Here is a 19,765-nt window from a genome sequence, read left to right as displayed (position 1 = left end):
TTGAGACTCCATGATACAGAGCTCCATGTCCCCAAATTTTAGGGTGGTATATCTCCCGCGTCTGGGAGGCAGTGTGTACATCAAAGCTCCAAGGTTCCCACCTGTGGACTGGAGACGCACTCTGACATCCACTGCAGCAGCCTTCATTAGGTAAAAGCCGGATCGGCAAGCGGATCCAGTTTACAGCATGCCCTGTCAATTTACGCCTGACGCGTTTCGTGCTCATTTCACTCTTCAGAGGCGTGACAGTCATTTTGGCATAGAGGCCACACCTCCCACTTTGAAATATGAGCCCTCCAATGGGCGACTCGAATGAGTCTGCGTTAGTTTGTGGGTCCAGTGGTGTGTGCCTCAGTTATGTGCGTTGTCTGAGATATTTCAAGCCCACCAATGGGCCTCCACTTGCACATCCGGCTTGTCAATCCCCCATGGATGCCTCCACATTAAGACTCCGTGATACAGAGCTCCATGGCCCCAAATGTTTGGGTGGTGCATCTCCTCCAGCTGGGAGGCCACGTCTACATCAAAGCTCCAAGGTTCCCACCTGAAGAGACACACTCTGACATCCACTGCAGCAGCATTCATTAGGTAAAAGCAGGATCGGCGAGCGGATCCAGTTTACAGCAGACCTGTCGATTCACGCCTGACGCGTTTCGTACTCATTGCACTCTTCAGAGGCGCAACAGTCATTTTGGCATAGAGGCCACACCTCCCACTTTGAAATATGAGACCTCCAATGGGTGACTCAAATGAGTCTGCGTTTGTTTGTGGGTCCAGTGGTGTGTGCCTCAGTTATGTGCCGCTGTCTGAGATATTTCAAGCCCACCAATGGGCCTCCACTTGCCCATCCGGCTTGTCAATCCTCCATGGATGCCTCCACATTGAGACTCCGTGATACATAGCTCCGTGGCCCCAAATTTTCGGGTGGTGCATCACCCGCGGCTGGGAGGCCACATGTACATCAAAGCTCTAAGGTTCCCACCTGAGGAGACGCACTCTGACATCCACTGCAGCACCCTTCATGAGGTAAAAGCCGGATCGGCAAGCGGATCCAGTTTACAGCATGCCCTGTCAATTTACGCCTGACGTGTTTCATGCTCATTTCACTCTTCAGAGGCGCGACAGTCATTTTGGCATAGAGGCCACACCTCCCACTTTGAAATATGAGACCTCCAATGGGCGACTCAAATGAGTCTGCGTTTGTTTGTGGGTCCAGTGGTGTGTGCCTCAGTTATGTGCAGCTGTCTGAGATATTTCAAGCCCACCAATGGGCCTCCACTTGCCCATCCGGCTTGTCAATCCTCCATGGATGCCTCCACATTGAGACTCCGTGATACATAGCTCCGTGGCCCCAAATTTTCGGGTGGTGCATCACCCGCGGCTGGGAGGCCACATGTACATCAAAGCTCTAAGGTTCCCACCTGAGGAGACGCACTCTGACATCCACTGCAGCACCCTTCATGAGGTAAAAGCCGGATCGGCAAGCGGATCCAGTTTACAGCATGCCCTGTCAATTTACGCCTGACGTGTTTCATGCTCATTTCACTCTTCAGAGGCGCGACAGTCATTTTGGCATAGAGGCCACACCTCCCACTTTGAAATATGAGACCTCCAATGGGCGACTCAAATGAGTCTGCGTTTGTTTGTGGGTCCAGTGGTGTGTGCCTCAGTTATGTGCAGCTGTCTGAGATATTTCAAGCCCACCAATGGGCCTCCACTTGCCCATCCGGCTTGTCAATCCTCCATGGATGCCTCCACATTGAGACTCCGTGATACAGAGCTCCGTGGCCCCAAATTTTCGGGTGGTGCATCACCCGCGGCTGGGAGGCCACATGTACATCAAAGCTCCAAGGTTCCCACCTGAGGAGACGCACTCTGACATCCACTGCAGCAGCCTTCATGAGGTAAAAATCGGATCGGCGAGCGGATCCAGTTTACAGCATACCTGTCGATTCACGCCTGATGCATTTCATGCTCATTGTACTCTTCAGAGGCACGACAGTCATTTTGGCATAGAAGCCACACCTCCCACTTTGAAATATGAGCCCTCCAATGGGCGGCTCGAATGAGTCTGCGTAGGTTTGTGGGCCAGTGGTGTGTGCCTCAGTTATGTGCCGCTCTCTGAGACATTTCAAGCCCACCAATGGGCCTCCACTTGCACATCCGGCTTGTCAATCCCCCATGGATGCCTCCACATTAAGACTCCGTGATACAGAGCTCCATGGCCCCAAATGTTTGGGTGGTGCATCTCCTGCAGCTGGGAGGCCACGTGTACATCAAAGCTCCAAGGTTCCCACCTGAAGAGACGCACTCTGGCATCCACTGCAGAAGCCTTCATTAGGTAAAAGCCAGATCGGTGAGCGGATCCAGTTTACAGCAGACCTGTCGATTCACGCCTGACGCGTTTCGTACTCATTGCCCTCTTCAGAGGCGCAACAGTCATTTTGGCATAGAGGCCACACCTCCCACTTTGAAATATGAGCCCTCCAATGGGCGATTCGAATGAGTCTGCGCTGGTTTGTGGGTCCAGTGCTGTGTACCTCAGTTATGTGCCACTTTCCGAGACATTTCAAGCCCACCAATGGGACTCCACTTGTACATCCGGCTTGTCAATCCTCCATGGATGCCTCCACATTGAGACTCCATGATACAGAGCTCCATGTCCCCAAATTTTAGGGTGGTGTATCTCCCACGGCTGGGAGGCCGCTTGTACATCAAAGCTCCAAGGTTCCCACCTGTGGAGACGCACTCTGACATCCACTGCAGCAGCCTTCATTAGGTAAAAGCCGGATCGGCGAGCGGATCCAGTTTACAACATGCCCTGTCAATTTACGCCTGACGCATTTCGTGCTCATTTCACTCTTCAGAGGCGCGACAGTCATTTTGGCATAGAGGCCACACCTCCCACTTTGAAATATGAGCCCTCCAATGGGCGACTCGAATGAGTCTGCGTTAGTTTGTGGGTCCAGTGGTGTGTGCCTCAGTTATGTGCGTTGTCTGAGATATTTCAAGCCCACCAATGGGCCTCCACTTGCACATCCGGCTTGTCAATCCCCCATGGATGCCTCCACATTAAGACTCCGTGATACAGAGCTCCATGGCCCCAAATGTTTGGGTGGTGCATCTCCTGCAGCTGGGAGGCCACGTGTACATCAAAGCTCCAAGGTTCACACCTGTGGAGACGCACTCTGACATCCACTGCAGCAGCCTTCATGAGGTAAAAGCAGGATCGGCGAGCGGATCCAGTTTACAGCATACCTGTCGATTCACGCCTGACGTGTTTCGTGCTCATTGCACTCTTCAGAGGCGCGACAGTCATTTTGGCATAGAGGCCACACCTCCCACTTTGAAATATGAGCCCTCCAATGGGCTATTCGAATGAGTCTGCGTTGGTTTGTGGGTCCAGTGGTGTGTGGCTCAGTTATGTGCCGCTGTCTGAGACATTTCAAGCCCACCAATGGGCCTCCACTTGCACATCCGGCTTGTCAATCCTCCATGGATGCCTCCACATTGAGACTCCATGATACAGAGCTCCGTGGCCACAAATTTTCGGGTGGTGCATCTCCCGCGCTGGGAGGCCGGGTGTACATCAAAGCTCCAAGGTTCCCACCTGTGGAAACGCACTATGACATCCACTGCAGCAGCCTTCATGAGGTAAAAGCCAGATCGGCGAGCTGATCCAGTTTACAGCATGCCTGTCAATTCACGCCTGACGCGTTTCATACTAATTGCACTCTTCAGAGGCACGACAGTCATTTTGGCATAGAGGACACAACTCCCACTTTGAAATATGAGCCCTCCAATGGGCGACTCGAATGAGTCTGCGTTGGTTTGTGGGTCCAGTGGTGTGTGCCTCAGTTATGTGCCGCTGTCTGAGACATTTCAAGCCCACCAATGGGACTCCACTTGCACATCCGGCTTGTCAATCCTCCATGGATGCCTCCACATTGAGACTCCGTGATACAGAGCTCCATGTCCCCAAATTTTAGGGTGGTGTATCTCCCGCGGCTGGGAGGCCGCGTGTACATCAAAGCTCCAAGGTTCCCACCTGTGGAGACACACTCTGACATCCACTGCAGCACCCTTTATGAGGTAAAAGCCGGATCGGCAAGCGGATCCAGTTTACAGCATGCCCTGTCAATTTACACCTGACGTGTTTCGTGCTCATTTCACTCTTCAGAGGCGCGACAGTCATTTTGGCATAGAGGCCACACCTCCCACTTTGAAATATGAGACCTCCAATGGGCGACTCAAATGAGTCTGCGTTTGTTTGTGGGTCCAGTGGTGTGTGCCTCAGTTATGTGCCGCTGTCTGAGATATTTCAAGCCCACCAATGGGCCTCCACTTGCCCATCCGGCTTGTCAATCCTCCATGGATGCCTCCACATTGAGACTCCGTGATACAGAGCTCCGTGGCCCCAAATTTTCGGGTGGTGCATCACCCGTGGCTGGGAGGCCACATGTACATCAAAGCTCCAAGGTTCCCACCTGAGGAGACGCACTCTGACATCCACTGTAGCAGCCTTCATGAGGTAAAAACCGGATCGGCGAGTGGATCCAGTTTACAGCATACCTGTCGATTTACGCCTGACGCATTTCGTGCTCATTGCACTCTTCAGAGGCGCAACAGTCATTTTGGCATAGAGGCCACACCTCCAACTTTGAAATATGAGCCCTCCAATGGGCGTCTCGAATGAGTCTGCGTAGGTTTGTGGGCCAGTAGTGTGTGCCTCAGTTATGTGCAGCTGTCTAAGACATTTCAAGCCCACCAATGGGCCTCCACTTGCACATCCGGTTTGTCAATCCTCCATGGATGCCTCCACATTGAGACTCTCTGATACAGAGCTCCGTGGCCCCAAATTTTTGGGTGGTGCATCTCGCGCGGCTGGGAGGCCGCGTGTACATCAAAGCTCCAAGGTTCCCACCTGTGGAGAAGCACTCTGACATCCACTGCAGCAGCTTTCATGAGGTAAAAGCCGGATCGGTGAGCGGATCCAGTTTACAGCATGCCTGCCGATTCATGCCTGACGCGTTTCGTGCTCATTGCACTCTTCAGAGGCGCGACAGTCATTTTGGCATTGAGGCCACACCTCCCACTTTGAAATATGAGCCCTCCAATGGGTGACTCGAATTAGTCTGTGTTGGTTTGTGGGTCCAGTGGTGTGTGCCTCAGTTATGTGCCGCTGTCTGAGACATTTCAAGCCCACCAATGGGCCTCCACTTGCACATCCGGCTTGTCAATCCTCCATGGATGCCTCCACATTGAGACTCTGTGATACAGAGCTCCATGGCCCCAAATGTTTGGATGGCTCATCTCCCGCGGCTGGGAGGCCGCGTGTACATCAAAGCTCCAAGGTTCACACCTGTGGAGACACACTCTGACATCCACTGCAGCAGCCTTCATGAGGTAAAAGCCGGATCGGCCAGTGGATCCAGTTTACAGCATACCTGTTGATTCACGCCTGACGTGTTTCGTGCTCATTGCACTCTTCAGAGGCGCAACAGTCATTTTGGCATAGAGGCCACACCTCCCACTTTGAAATATGAGCCCTCCAATGGGCGACTCAAATTAGTCTGTGTTGGTTTGTGGGTCCAGTGGTGTGTGCCTCAGTTATGTGCCGCTGTCTGAGACATTTCAAGCCCACCAATGGGCCTCCACTTGCACATCCGGCTTGTCAATCCTCCATGGATGCCTCCACATTGAGACTCTGTGATACAGAGCTCCATGGCCCCAAATGTTTGGATGGCTCATCTCCCGCGGCTGGGAGGCCACGTGTACATCAAAGCTCCAACGTTCACACCTGTGGAGACGCACTCTGACATCCACTGCAGCAGCCTTCATGAGGTAAAAGCCGGATCGGCGAGCGGATCCAGTTTACAGCATACCTGTCGATTCACGCCTGACGTGTTTCGTGCTCATTGCACTCTTCAGAGGCGCGACAGTCATTTTGGCATAGAGGCCACACCTCCCACTTTGAAATATGAGCCCTCCAATGGGCGATTCGAATGAGTCTGCTTTGGTTTGTGGGTCCAGTGGTGTGTGGCTCAGTTATGTGCCGCTGTCTGAGACATTTCAAGCCCACCAATGGGCCTCCACTTGCACATCCGGCTTGTCAATCCTCCATGGATGCCTCCACATTGAGACTCCATGATACAGAGCTCCATGGCCCCAAATGTTTGGATGGCTCATCTCCCGCGGCTGGGAGGCCGCGTGTACATCAAAGCTCCAAGGTTCCCACCTGTAGAGACGCACTATGACATCCACTGCAGCAGCCTTCATGAGGTAAAAGCCAGATCGGCGAGCTGATCCAGTTTACAGCATGCCTGTCAATTCACGCCTGACGCGTTTCATACTAATTGCACTCTTCAGAGGCACGACAGTCATTTTGGCATAGAGGCCACACCTCCCACTTTGAAATATGAGCCCTCCAATGGGCGACTCGAATGAGTCTGCGTTGGTTTGTGGGTCCAGTGGTGTGTGCCTCAGTTATGTGCCGCTGTCTGAGACATTTCAAGCCCATCAATGGGACTCCACTTGCACATCCGGCTTGTCAATCCTCCATGGATGCCTCCACATTGAGACTCCGTGATACAGAGCTCCATGTCCCCAAATTTTAGGGTGGTGTATCTCCCGCGGCTGGGAGGCCGCGTGTACATCAAAGCTCCAAGGTTCACACCTGTGGAGACACACTCTGACATCCACTGCAGCACCCTTCATGAGGTAAAAGCCGGATCGGCAAGCGGATCCAGTTTACAGCATGCCCTGTCAATTTACGCCTGACGTGTTTCGTGCTCATTTCACTCTTCAGAGGCGCGACAGTCATTTTGGCATAGAGGCCACACCTCCCACTTTGAAATATGAGCCCTCCAATGGGCGACTCGAATGAGTCTGCGTTAGTTTGTGGGTCCAGTGGTGTGTGCCTCAGTTATGTGCTTTGTCTGAGATATTTCAAGCCCACCAATGGGCCTCCGCTTGCACATCCGGCATGTCAATGCCCCATGGATGCCTCCACATTAAGACTCTGTGATACAGAGCTCCATGGCCCCAAATGTTTGGGTGGTGCATCTCCTACAGCTGGGAGGCCACGTGTACATCAAAGCTCCAAGGTTCCCACCTGAAGAGACGCACTCTGGCATCCACTGCAGCAGCCTTCATTAGGTAAAAGCCAGATCGGTGAGCGGATCCAGTTTACAGCAGACCTGTCGATTCACGCCTGACGCGTTTCGTACTCATTGCCCTCTTCAGAGGCGCAACAGTCATTTTGGCATAGAGGCCACACCTCCCACTTTGAAATATGAGCCCTACAATGGGCGAATCGAATGAGTCTGCGCTGGTTTGTGGGTCCAGTGCTGTGTACCTCAGTTATGTGCCACTGTCTGAGACATTTCAAGCCCACCAATGGGACTCCACTTGCACATCCGGCTTGTCAATCCTCCATGGATGCCTCCACATTGAGACTCCATGATACAGAGCTCCATGTCCCCAAATTTTAGGGTGGTGTATCTCCCACGGCTGTGAGGCCGCTTGTACATCAAAGCTCCAAGGTTCCCACCTGTGGAGACGCACTCTGACATCCACTGCAGCAGCCTTCATTAGGTAAAAGCCGGATCGGCGAGCGGATCCAGTTTACAGCATGCCCTGTCAATTTACGCCTGACGCATTTCGTGCTCATTTCACTCTTCAGAGGCGCGACAGTCATTTTGGCATAGAGGCCACACCTCCCACTTTGAAATATGAGCCCTCCAATGGGCGACTCGAATGAGTCTGCGTTAGTTTGTGGGTCCAGTGGTGTGTGCCTCAGTTATGTGCGTTTTCTGAGATATTTCAAGCCCACCAATGGGCCTCCACTTGCACATCCGGCTTGTCAATCCCCCATGGATGCCTCCACATTAAGACTCCGTGATACAGAGCTCCATGGTCCCAAATGTTTGGGTGGTGCATCTCCTCCAGCTGGGAGGCCACGTGTACATCAAAGCTCCAAGGTTCCCACCTGAGGAGACGCACTCTGACATCCACTGCAGCAGCCTTCATGAGGTAAAAACCGGATCGGCGAGTGGATCCAGTTTACAGCATACCTGTCGATTTACGCCTGACGCATTTCGTGCTCATTGCACTCTTCAGAGGCGCAAGAGTCATTTTGGCATAGAGGCCACACCTCCCACTTTGAAATATGAGCCCTCCAATGGGCGGCTCGAATGAGTCTGCGTAGGTTTGTGGGCCAGTGGTGTGTGCCTCAGTTATGTGCAGCTGTCTAAGACATTTCAAGCCCACCAATGGGCCTCCACTTGCACATCCGGTTTGTCAATCCTCCATGGATGCCTCCACATTGAGACTCTCTGATACAGAGCTCCGTGGCCCCAAATTTTCGGGTGGTGCATCTCGCGCGGCTGGGAGGCCGCGTGTACATCAAAGCTCCAAGGTTCCCACCTGTGGAGAAGCACTCTGACATCCACTGCAGCAGCCTTCATGAGGTAAAAGCCGGATCGGTGAGCGGATCCAGTTTACAGCATGCCTGCCGATTCACGCCTGCCGCGTTTCGTGCTCATTGCACTCTTCAGAGGCGCGACAGTCATTTTGGCAGAGAGGCCACACCTCCCACTTTGAAATATGAGCCCTCCAATGGGCGACTCGAATTAGTCTGTGTTGGTTTGTGGGTCCAGTGGTGTGTGCCTCAGTTATGTGCCGCTGTCTGAGACATTTCAAGCCCACCAATTGGGCCTCCACTTGCACATCCGGCTTGTCAATCCTCCATGGATGCCTCCACATTGAGACTCTGTGATACAGAGCTCCATGGCCCCAAATGTTTGGATGGCTCATCTCCCGCGGCTGGGAGGCCGCGTGTACATCAAAGCTCCAAGGTTCACACCTGTGGAGACGCACTCTGACATCCACTGCAGCAGCCTTCATGAGGTAAAAGCCGGATCGGCGAGCGGATCCAGTTTACAGCATACCTGTCGATTCACGCCTGACGTGTTTCGTGCTCATTGCACTCTTCAGAGGCGCGACAGTCATTTTGGCATAGAGGCCACACCTCCCACTTTGAAATATGAGCCCTCCAATGGGCAATTCGAATGAGTCTGCGTTGGTTTGTGGGTCCAGTGGTGTGTGGCTCAGTTATGGGCCACTGTCTGAGACATTTCAAGCCCACCAATGGGCCTCCACTTGCACATCCGGCTTGTCAATCCTCCATGGATGCCTCCACATTGAGACTCCATGATACAGAGCTCCGTGGCCCCAAATTTTCGGGTGGTGCATCTCCCGCGCTGGTAGGCTGGCTGTACATCAAAGCTCCAAGGTTCCCACCTGTGGAGACGCACTATGACATCCACTGCAGCAGCCTTCATGAGGTAAAAGCCAGATCGGCGAGCTGATCCAGTTTACAGCATGCCTGTCAATTCACGCCTGACGCGTTTCATACTAATTGCACTCTTCAGAGGCACGACAGTCATTTTGGCATAGAGGCCACACCTCCCACTTTGAAATATGAGCCCTCCAATGGGCGACTCGAATGAGTCTGCGTTGGTTTGTGGGTCCAGTGGTGTGTGCCTCAGTTATGTGCCGCTGTCTGAGACATTTCAAGCCCACCAATGGGACTCCACTTGCACATCCGGCTTGTCAATCCCCATGGATGCCTCCACATTAAGACTCCGTGATACAGAGCTCCATGGCCCCAAATGTTTGGGTGGTGCATCTCCCGCGGCTGGGAGGTTGCATGTACATCAAAGCTCCAAGGTTCCCACCTGTGGAGACGCACTCTGACATCAACTGCAGCAGCCTTCATGAGGTAAAAGCCGGATCGGCGAGCGGATCCAGTTTACAGCATGCCTGTCGATTCTTGCCTGACGAATTCGTGCTCATTGCACTCTTCAGAGGCGCGACAGTCATTGTGGCATAGAGTCCACACCTCCCACTTTGAAATATGAGCCCTCCAATGGGCGACTCAAATGAGTCTGCGTTGGTTTGTGGGTCCAGTGGTGGGTGCCTCAGTTATGTGCCGCTGTCTGAGATATTTCAAGCCCACCAATGGGCCTCCACTTGCACATCCGGCTTGTCAATCCTCCATGGATGCCTTCACATTGAGACTCCGTGATACAGAGCTCCATGTCCCCAAATTTTCGGGTGGTGCATCTCCCGCGGCTGGGAGGCCGCATGTACATCAAAGCTCCAAGGTTCCCACCTGTGGAGACGCACTCTGACATCCAGTGCAGCAGCCTTTATGAGGTAAAAGCCATATTGCCTAGCGGATCCAGTTTACAGCATGCCTGTCGATTCACGCCTGACGCATTTCGTGCTCATTGCACTCTTCAGAGGCGTGACAGTCATTTTGGCATAGAGGCCACACCTCCCACTTTGAAATATGAGCCCTCCAATGGGCGACGCGAATGAGTCTGCATTGGTTTGTGGGTCCAGTGGTGTGTGCCTCAGTTATGTGCCGCTGTCTGAGACATTTCAAGCCCACCAATGGGCCTCCACTTGCACATCCGGCTTGTCAATCCTCCATGGATGCCTCCACATTGAAACTCCGTGATACAGAGCTCCGTGGCTCCAAATTTTCGGGTGGTGCATCTCCGCGTCTGGGAGGCTGCATGTACATCAAAGCTCCAAGGTTCCCACCTGTGGAGACGCACTCTGACATCCACTGCAGCAGCCTTCATGAGGTAAAAGCCGGATCGGCTAGCGGATCCAGTTTACAGCATGCCTGTCGATTCACGCCTGACGTGTTTCGTGCTCATTGCAGTCTTCAGAGGCGTGACAGTCATTTTGGCATAGAGGCCACACCTCCCACTTTGAAATATGAGCCCTCCAATGGGCGACTCGAATGAGTCTGCATTGGTTTGTGGGTCCAGTGGTGTGTGCCTCAGTTATGTGCCGCTGTCTGAGACATTTCAAGCCCACCAATGGGCCTCCACTTGCACATTCGGCTTGTCAATCCTCCATGGATGCCTCCACATTGAGACTCCATGATACAGAGCTCCGTGGCTCCAAATTTTCGGGTGCTGCATCTCCCGCGGCTGGGAGGCTGCATGTACATCAAAGCTCCAAGGTTCCCACCTGTGGAGACGCACTCTGACATCCAGTGCAGCAGCCTTCATGAGGTAAAAGCCATATTGCCTAGCGGATCCAGTTTACAGCATGCCTGTCGATTCACGCCTGACGCGTTTCGTGCTCATTGCACTCTTCAGAGGCGCAACAGTCATTTTGGTATAGAGGCCACACCTCCCACTTTGAAATATGAGCCCTCCAATGGGCGACTCAAATGAGTCTTCGTTTGTTTGTGGGTCCAGTGGTGTGTGCCTCAGTTATGTGCCGCTGTCTGAGATATTTCAAGCCCACCAATGGGCCTCCACTTGCACATCCGGCTTGTCAATCCTCCATGGATGCCTCCACATTGAGACTCCGTGATACAGAGCTCCGTGGCCCCAAATTTTCGGGTGGTGCATCACCCGCGGCTGGGAGGCCACATGTACATCAAAGCTCCAAGGTTCCCACCTGAGGAGACGCACTCTGACATCCACTGCAGCAGCCTTCATGAGGTAAAAGCCGGATCGGCGAGCGGATCCAGTTTACAGCATGCCTGTCGATTCACACCTGATGCGTTTCGTGCTCATTGCACTCTTCAGAGGCGCGACAGTCATTTTGGCATAGAGGCCACACCTCCCACTTTGAAATATGAGCCCTCCAATGGGCGATTCAAATGAGTCTGCGCTGGTTTGTGTGTCCAGTGGTGTGTGCCTCAGTTATGTGCCACTGTCTGAGACATTTCAAGCCCACCAATGGGCCTCCACTTGCACATCCGCCTTGTCAATCCTCCATGGATGCCTCCACATTGAGACTCCGTGATACAGAGCTCCGTGGCCCCAAATTTTCGGGTGGTGCATCTCCCACGGCTGGGAGGCCGCATGTACATCAAAGCTCCAAGGTTCCCACCTGTGGAGGCGCACTCTGACATCCACTGCAGCAGCCTTCATGAGGTAAAAGCTGGATCGGCTAGCGGATCCAGTTTACAGCATGCCTGTCGATTCACGCCTGACGCGTTTCATGCTCATTGCACTCTTCAGAGGCGTGACAGTCATTTTGCCATAAAGGCCACACCTCCCACTTTGAAATATGAGCCCTCAAATGGGCGACTCGAATGAGTCTGCATTGGTTTGTGGGTCCAGTTGTGTGTGCCTCAGTTATGTGCAGCTGTCTGAGACATTTCAAGCCCACCAATGGGCCTCCACTTGGACATCCGGCTTGTCAATCCTCCATGGATGCCTCCACATTGGGACTCCGTGATACAGAGCTCCGTGGTCCCAAATTTTCGGGTGGTGCATCACCCGCGGCTGGGAGGCCACATGTACATCAAAGCTCCAAGGTTCCCACCTGAGGAGACGCACTCTGACGTCCACTGCAGCAGCCTTCATGAGGTAAAAACCGGATCGGCGAGTGGATCCAGTTTACAGCATACCTGTCGATTTACGCCTGACGCATTTCGTGCTCATTGCACTCTTCAGAGGTGCAACAGTCATTTTGGCATAGAGGCCACACCTCCCACTTTGAAATATGAGCCCTCCAATGGGCGGCTCGAATGAGTCTGCGTAGGTTTGTGGGCCAGTGGTGTGTGCCTCAGTTATGTGCAGCTGTCTAAGACATTTCAAGCCCACCAATGGGCCTCCACTTGCACATCCGGTTTGTCAATCCTCCATGGATGCCTCCACATTGAGACTCTCTGATACAGAGCTCCGTGGCCCCAAATTTTCGGGTGGTGCATCACCCGCGGCTGGGAGGCCACATGTACATCAAAGCTCCAAGGTTCCCACCTGAGGAGACGCACTCTGACATCCACTGCAGCAGCCTTCATGAGGTAAAAGCCAGATCGGCGAGCTGATCCAGTTTACAGCATGCCTGTCAATTCACGCCTGACGCGTTTCATACTAATTGCACTCTTCAGAGGCACGACAGTCATTTTGGCATAGAGGCCACACCTCCCACTTTGAAATATGAGCCCTCCAATGGGCGACTCGAATGAGTCTGCGTTGGTTTGTGGGTCAAGTGGTGTGTGCCTCAGTTATGTGCCGCTGTCTGAGACATTTCAAGCCCACCAATGGGACTCCACTTGCACATCCGGCTTGTCAATCCCCATGGATGCCTCCACATTAAGACTCCGTGATACAGAGCTCCATGGCCCCAAATGTTTGGGTGGTGCATCTCCCGCGGCTGGGAGGTTGCATGTACATCAAAGCTCCAAGGTTCCCACCTGTGGAGACGCACTCTGACATCAACTGCAGCAGCCTTCATGAGGTAAAAGCCGGATCGGCGAGCGGATCCAGTTTACAGCATGCCTGTCGATTCTTGCCTGACGCGTTTTGTGCTCATTGCACTCTTCAGAGGCGCGACAGTCATTGTGGCATAGAGTCCACACCTCCCACTTTGAAATATGAGCCCTCCAATGGGCGACTCAAATGAGTCTGCGTTGGTTTGTGGGTCCAGTGGTGGGTGCCTCAGTTATGTGCCGCTGTCTGAGATATTTCAAGCCCACCAATGGGCCTCCACTTGCACATCCGGCTTGTCAATCCTCCATGGATGCCTTCACATTGAGACTCCGTGATACAGAGCTCCATGTCCCCAAATTTTCGGGTGGTGCATCTCCCGCGGCTGGGAGGCCGCATGTACATCAAAGCTCCAAGGTTCCCACCTGTGGAGACGCACTCTGACATCCAGTGCAGCAGCCTTCATGAGGTAAAAGCCATATTGCCTAGCGGATCCAGTTTACAGCATGCCTGTCGATTCACGCCTGACGCATTTCGTGCTCTTTGCACTCTTCAGAGGCGTGACAGTCATTTTGGCATAGAGGCCACACCTCCCACTTTGAAATATGAGCCCTCCAATGGGCGACGCGAATGAGTCTACATTGGTTTGTGGGTCCAGTGGTGTGTGCCTCAGTTATGTGCCGCTGTCTGAGACATTTCAAGCCCACCAATGGGCCTCCACTTGCACATCCGGCTTGTCAATCCTCCATGGATGCCTCCACATTGAGACTCCATGATACAGAGCTCCGTGGCTCCAAATTTTCGGGTGCTGCATCTCCCGCGGCTGGGAGGCTGCATGTACATCAAAGCTCCAAGGTTCCCACCTGTGGAGACGCACTCTGACATCCAGTGCAGCAGCCTTCATGAGGTAAAAGCCATATTGCCTAGCGGATCCAGTTTACAGCATGCCTGTCGATTCACGCCTGACGCGTTTCGTGCTCATTGCACTCTTCAGAGGCGCGACAGTCATTTTGGCATAGAGGCCACACCTCCCACTTTGAAATATGAGCCCTCCAATGGGCGACTCGAATGAGTCTGAGTTGGTTTGTGGGTCCAGTGGTGTGTGCCTCAGTTATGTGCCGCTGTCTGGGACATTTCAAGCCCTCCAATGGGCCTCCACTTGCATATCCGGCTTGTCAATCCTCCATGGATGCCTCCACATTGAGACTCTGTGATACAGAGCTCCGTGGCCCAAATATTCGGTTGGTGCATCTCCCGCGGCTGGGAGGCCGCATGTACATTAAAGCTCCTAGGTTCCCACCTGTGGAGACGCACTCTGAAATCCACTGCAGCAGCCTTCATGAGGTAAAAGCCGGATTGGCTAGCGGATCCAGTTTACAGTATACCTGTCGATTCACGCCTGACGCGTTTCGTACTCATTGCACTCTTCAGAGGCGCAACAGTCATTTTGGCATAGAGGCCACACCTCCCACTTTGAAATATGAGACCTCCAATGGGCGACTCAAATGAGTCTTCGTTTGTTTGTGGGTCCAGTGGTGTGTGCCTCAGTTATGTGCCGCTGTCTGAGATATTTCAAGCCCACCAATGGGCCTCCACTTGCACATCCGGCTTGTCAATCCTCCATGGATGCCTCCACATTGAGACTCCGTGATACAGAGCTCCGTGGCCCCAAATTTTCGGGTGGTGCATCACCCGCGGCTGGGAGGCCACATGTACATCAAAGCTCCAAGGTTCCCACCTGAGGAGACGCACTCTGACATCCACTGCAGCAGCCTTCATGAGGTAAAAGCCGGATCGGCAAGCGGATCCAGTTTACAGCATGCCTGTCGATTCACACCTGATGCGTTTCGTGCTCATTGCACTCTTCAGAGGCGCGACAGTCATTTTGGCATAGAGGCCACACCTCCCACTTTGAAATATGAGCCCTCCAATGGGCGATTCAAATGAGTCTGCGCTGGTTTGTGGGTCCAGTGGTGTGTGCCTCAGTTATGTGCCACTGTCTGAGACATTTCAAGCCCACCAATGGGCCTCCACTTGCACATCCGCCTTGTCAATCCTCCATGGATGCCTCCACATTGAGACTCCGTGATACAGAGCTCCGTGGCCCCAAATTTTCGGGTGGTGCATCTCCCACGGCTGGGAGGCCGCATGTACATCAAAGCTCCAAGGTTCCCACCTGTGGAGGCGCACTCTGACATCCACTGCAGCAGCCTTCATGAGGTAAAAGCTGGATCGGCTAGCGGATCCAGTTTACAGCATGCCTGTCGATTCACGCCTGACGCGTTTCATGCTCATTGCACTCTTCAGAGGCGTGACAGTCATTTTGCCATAAAGGCCACACCTCCCACTTTGAAATATGAGCCCTCAAATGGGCGACTCGAATGAGTCTGCATTGGTTTGTGGGTCCAGTTGTGTGTGCCTCAGTTATGTGCCGCTGTCTGAGACATTTCAAGCCCACCAATGGGCCTCCACTTGGACATCCGGCTTGTCAATCCTCCATGGATGCCTCCACATTGAGACTCCGTGATACAGAGCTCCGTGGCCCCAAATTTTCGGGTGGTGCATCACCCGCGGCTGGGAGGCCACATGTACATCAAAGCTCCAAGGTTCCCACCTGAGGAGACGCACTCTGACATCCACTGCAGCAGCCTTCATGAGGTAAAAACCGGATCGGCGAGTGGATCCAATTTACAGCATACCTGTCGATTTACGCCTGACGCATTTCGTGCTCATTGCACTCTTCAGAGGCGCAACAGTCATTTTGGCATAGAGGCCACACCTCCCACTTTGAAATATGAGCCCTCCAATGGGCGGCTCGAATGAGTCTGCGTAGGTTTGTGGGCCAGTGGTGTGTGCCTCAGTTATGTGCAGCTGTCTAAGACATTTCAAGCCCACCAATGGGCCTCCACTTGCACATCCGGTTTGTCAATCCTCCATGGATGCCTCCACATTGAGACTCTCTGATACAGAGCTCCGTGGCCCCAAATTTTCGGGTGGTGCATCTCGCGCGGCTGGGAGGCCGCGTGTACATCAAAGCTCCAAGGTTCCCACCTGTGGAGAAGCACTCTGACATCCACTGCAGCAGCCTTCATGAGGTAAAAGCGGATCGGTGAGCGGATCCAGTTTACAGCATGCCTGCCGATTCACGCCTGCCGCGTTTCGTGCTCATTGCACTCTTCAGAGGCGCGACAGTCATTTTGGCAGAGAGGCCACACCTCCCACTTTGAAATATGAGCCCTCCAATGGGCGACTCGAATTAGTCTGTGTTGGTTTGTGGGTCCAGTGGTGTGTGCCTCAGTTATGTGCCGCTGTCTGAGACATTTCAAGCCCACCAATTGGGCCTCCACTTGCACATCCGGCTTGTCAATCCTCCATGGATGCCTCCACATTGAGACTCTGTGATACAGAGCTCCATGGCCCCAAATGTTTGGATGGCTCATCTCCCGCGGCTGGGAGGCCGCGTGTACATCAAAGCTCCAAGGTTCACACCTGTGGAGACGCACACTGACATCCACTGCAGCAGCCTTCATGAGGTAAAAGCCGGATCGGCGAGCGGATCCAGTTTACAGCATACCTGTCGATTCACGCCTGACGTGTTTAATGCTCATTGCACTCTTCAGAGGCGTGACAGTCATTTTGGCATAGAGGCCACACCTCCCACTTTGAAATATGAGCCCTCCAATGGGCAATTCGAATGAGTCTGCGTTGGTTTGTGGGTCCAGTGGTGTGTGCCTCAGTTATGTGCCGCTGTCTGAGACATTTCAAGCCCACCAATGGGCCTCCACTTGCACATCCGGCTTGTCAATCCTCCATGGATGCCTCCACATTGAGACTCCATGATACAGAGCTCCGTGGCCCCAAATTTTCGGGTGGTGCATCTCCCGCGCTGGGAGGCCGGCTGTACATCAAAGCTCCAAGGTTCCCACCTGTGGAAACGCACTATGACATCCACTGCAGCAGCCTTCATGAGGTAAAAGCCAGATCGGCGAGCTGATCCAGTTTACAGCATGCCTGTCAATTCACGCCTGACGCGTTTCATACTAATTGCACTCTTCAGAGGCACGACAGTCATTTTGGCATAGAGGCCACACCTCCCACTTTGAAATATGAGCCCTCCAATGGGCGACTCGAATGAGTCTGCGTTGGTTTGTGGGTCCAGTGGTGTGTGCCTCAGTTATGTGCCGCTGTCTGAGACATTTCAAGCCCACCAATGGGACTCCACTTGCACATCCGGCTTGTCAATCCTCCATGGATGCCTCCACATTGAGACTCCGTGATACAGAGCTCCATGTCCCCAAATTTTCGGGTGGTGCATCTCCCGCGGCTGGGAGGCCGCATGTACATCAAAGCTCCAAGGTTCCCACCTGTGGAGACGCACTCTGACATCCAGTGCAGCAGCCTTCATGAGGTAAAAGCCATATTGCCTAGCGGATCCAGTTTACAGCATGCCTGTCGATTCACGCCTGACGCATTTCGTGCTCATTGCACTCTTCAGAGGCGTGACAGTCATTTTGGCATAGAGGCCACACCTCCCACTTTGAAATATGAGCCCTCCAATGGGCGACGCGAATGAGTCTGCATTGGTTTGTGGGTCCAGTGGTGTGTGCCTCAGTTATGTGCCGCTGTCTGAGACATTTCAAGCCCACCAATGGGCCTCCACTTGCACATCCGGCTTGTCAATCCTCCATGGATGCCTCCACATTGAAACTCCGTGATACAGAGCTCCGTGGCTCCAAATTTTCGGGTGGTGCATCTCCGCGTCTGGGAGGCTGCATGTACATCAAAGCTCCAAGGTTCCCACCTGTGGAGACGCACTCTGACATCCACTGCAGCAGCCTTCATGAGGTAAAAGCCGGATCGGCTAGCGGATCCAGTTTACAGCATACCTGTCGATTCACGCCTGACGTGTTTCGTGCACATTGCACTCTTCAGAGGCGCGACAGTCATTTTGGCATAGAGGCCACACCTCCCACTTTGAAATATGAGCCCTCCAATGGGCAATTCAAATGAGTCTGCGTTGGTTTGTGGGTCCAGTGGTGTGTGCCTCAGTTATGTGCCGCTGTCTGAGACATTTCAAGCCCACCAATGGGCCTCCACTTGCACATCCGGCTTGTCAATCCTCCATGGATGCCTCCACATTGAGACTCCATGATACAGAGCTCCGTGGCCCCAAATTTTCGGGTGGTGCATCTCCCGCACTGGGAGGCCGGCTGTACATCAAAGCTCCAAGGTTCCCACCTGTGGAAACGCACTATGACATCCACTGCAGCAGCCTTCATGAGGTAAAAGCCAGATCGGCAAGCTGATCCAGTTTACAGCATGCCTGTCAATTCACGCCTGACGCGTTTCATACTAATTGCACTCTTCAGAGGCACGACAGTCATTTTGGCATAGAGGCCACACCTCCCACTTTGAAATATGAGCCCTCCAATGGGCGACTCGAATGAGTCTGCGTTGGTTTGTGGGTCCAGTGGTGTGTGCCTCAGTTATGTGCCGCTGTCTGAGACATTTCAAGCCCACCAATGGGACTCCACTTGCACATCCGGCTTGTCAATCCCCATGGATGCCTCCACATTAAGACTCCGTGATACAGAGCTCCATGGCCCCAAATGTTTGGGTGGTGCATCTCCCGCGGCTGGGAGGCTGCATGTACATCAAAGCTCCAAGGTTCCCACCTGTGGAGACGCACTCTGACATCAACTGCAGCAGCCTTCATGAGGTAAAAGCCGGATCGGCGAGCGGATCCAGTTTACAGCATGCCTGTCGATTCTTGCCTGACACGTTTCGTGCTCATTGCAATCTTCAGAGGCGCGACAGTCATTGTGGCATAGAGTCCACACCTCCCACTTTGAAATATGAGCCCTCCAATGGGCGACTCAAATGAGTCTGCGTTGGTTTGTGGGTCCAGTGGTGGGTGCCTCAGTTATGTGCCGCTGTCTGAGATATTTCAAGCCCACCAATGGGCCTCCACTTGCACATCCGGCTTGTCAATCCTCAATGGATGCCTCCACATTGAGACTCCGTGATACAGAGCTCCATGTCCCCAAATTTTCGGGTGGTGCATCTCCCGCGGCTGGGAGGCCGCATGTACATCAAAGCTCCAAGGTTCCCACCTGTGGAGACGCACTCTGACATCCACTGCAGCAGCCTTCATGAGGTAAAAGCCAGATCGGCGAGCGGATCCAGTTTACAGCATGCCTGTCGATTCTTGCCTGACGCGTTTCGTGCTCATTGCACTCTTCAGAGGCGCGACAGTTATTTTGGCATAGAGGCAACACCTCCCACTTTGAAATATGAGCCCTCCAATGGGCGACTCGAATGAGTCTGCGTTGGTTTGTGGGTCCAGTGGTGTGTGCCTCAGTTATGTGCCGCTGTCTGGGACATTTCAAGCCCACCAATGGGCCTCCACTTGCACATCCGGCTTTTCAATCCTCCATGGAAGCCTCCACACTGAGACTCTGTGATACAGAGCTCCGTGGCCCAAATATTCGGTTTGTGCATCTCCCGCGGCT

Source organism: Triturus cristatus, chromosome 2_1 (genome assembly GCF_964204655.1).
Source record: "Triturus cristatus chromosome 2_1, aTriCri1.1, whole genome shotgun sequence".
Lineage (NCBI taxonomy): Eukaryota > Metazoa > Chordata > Amphibia > Caudata > Salamandridae > Triturus > Triturus cristatus.
This window is presented reverse-complemented; position numbering follows the sequence as displayed.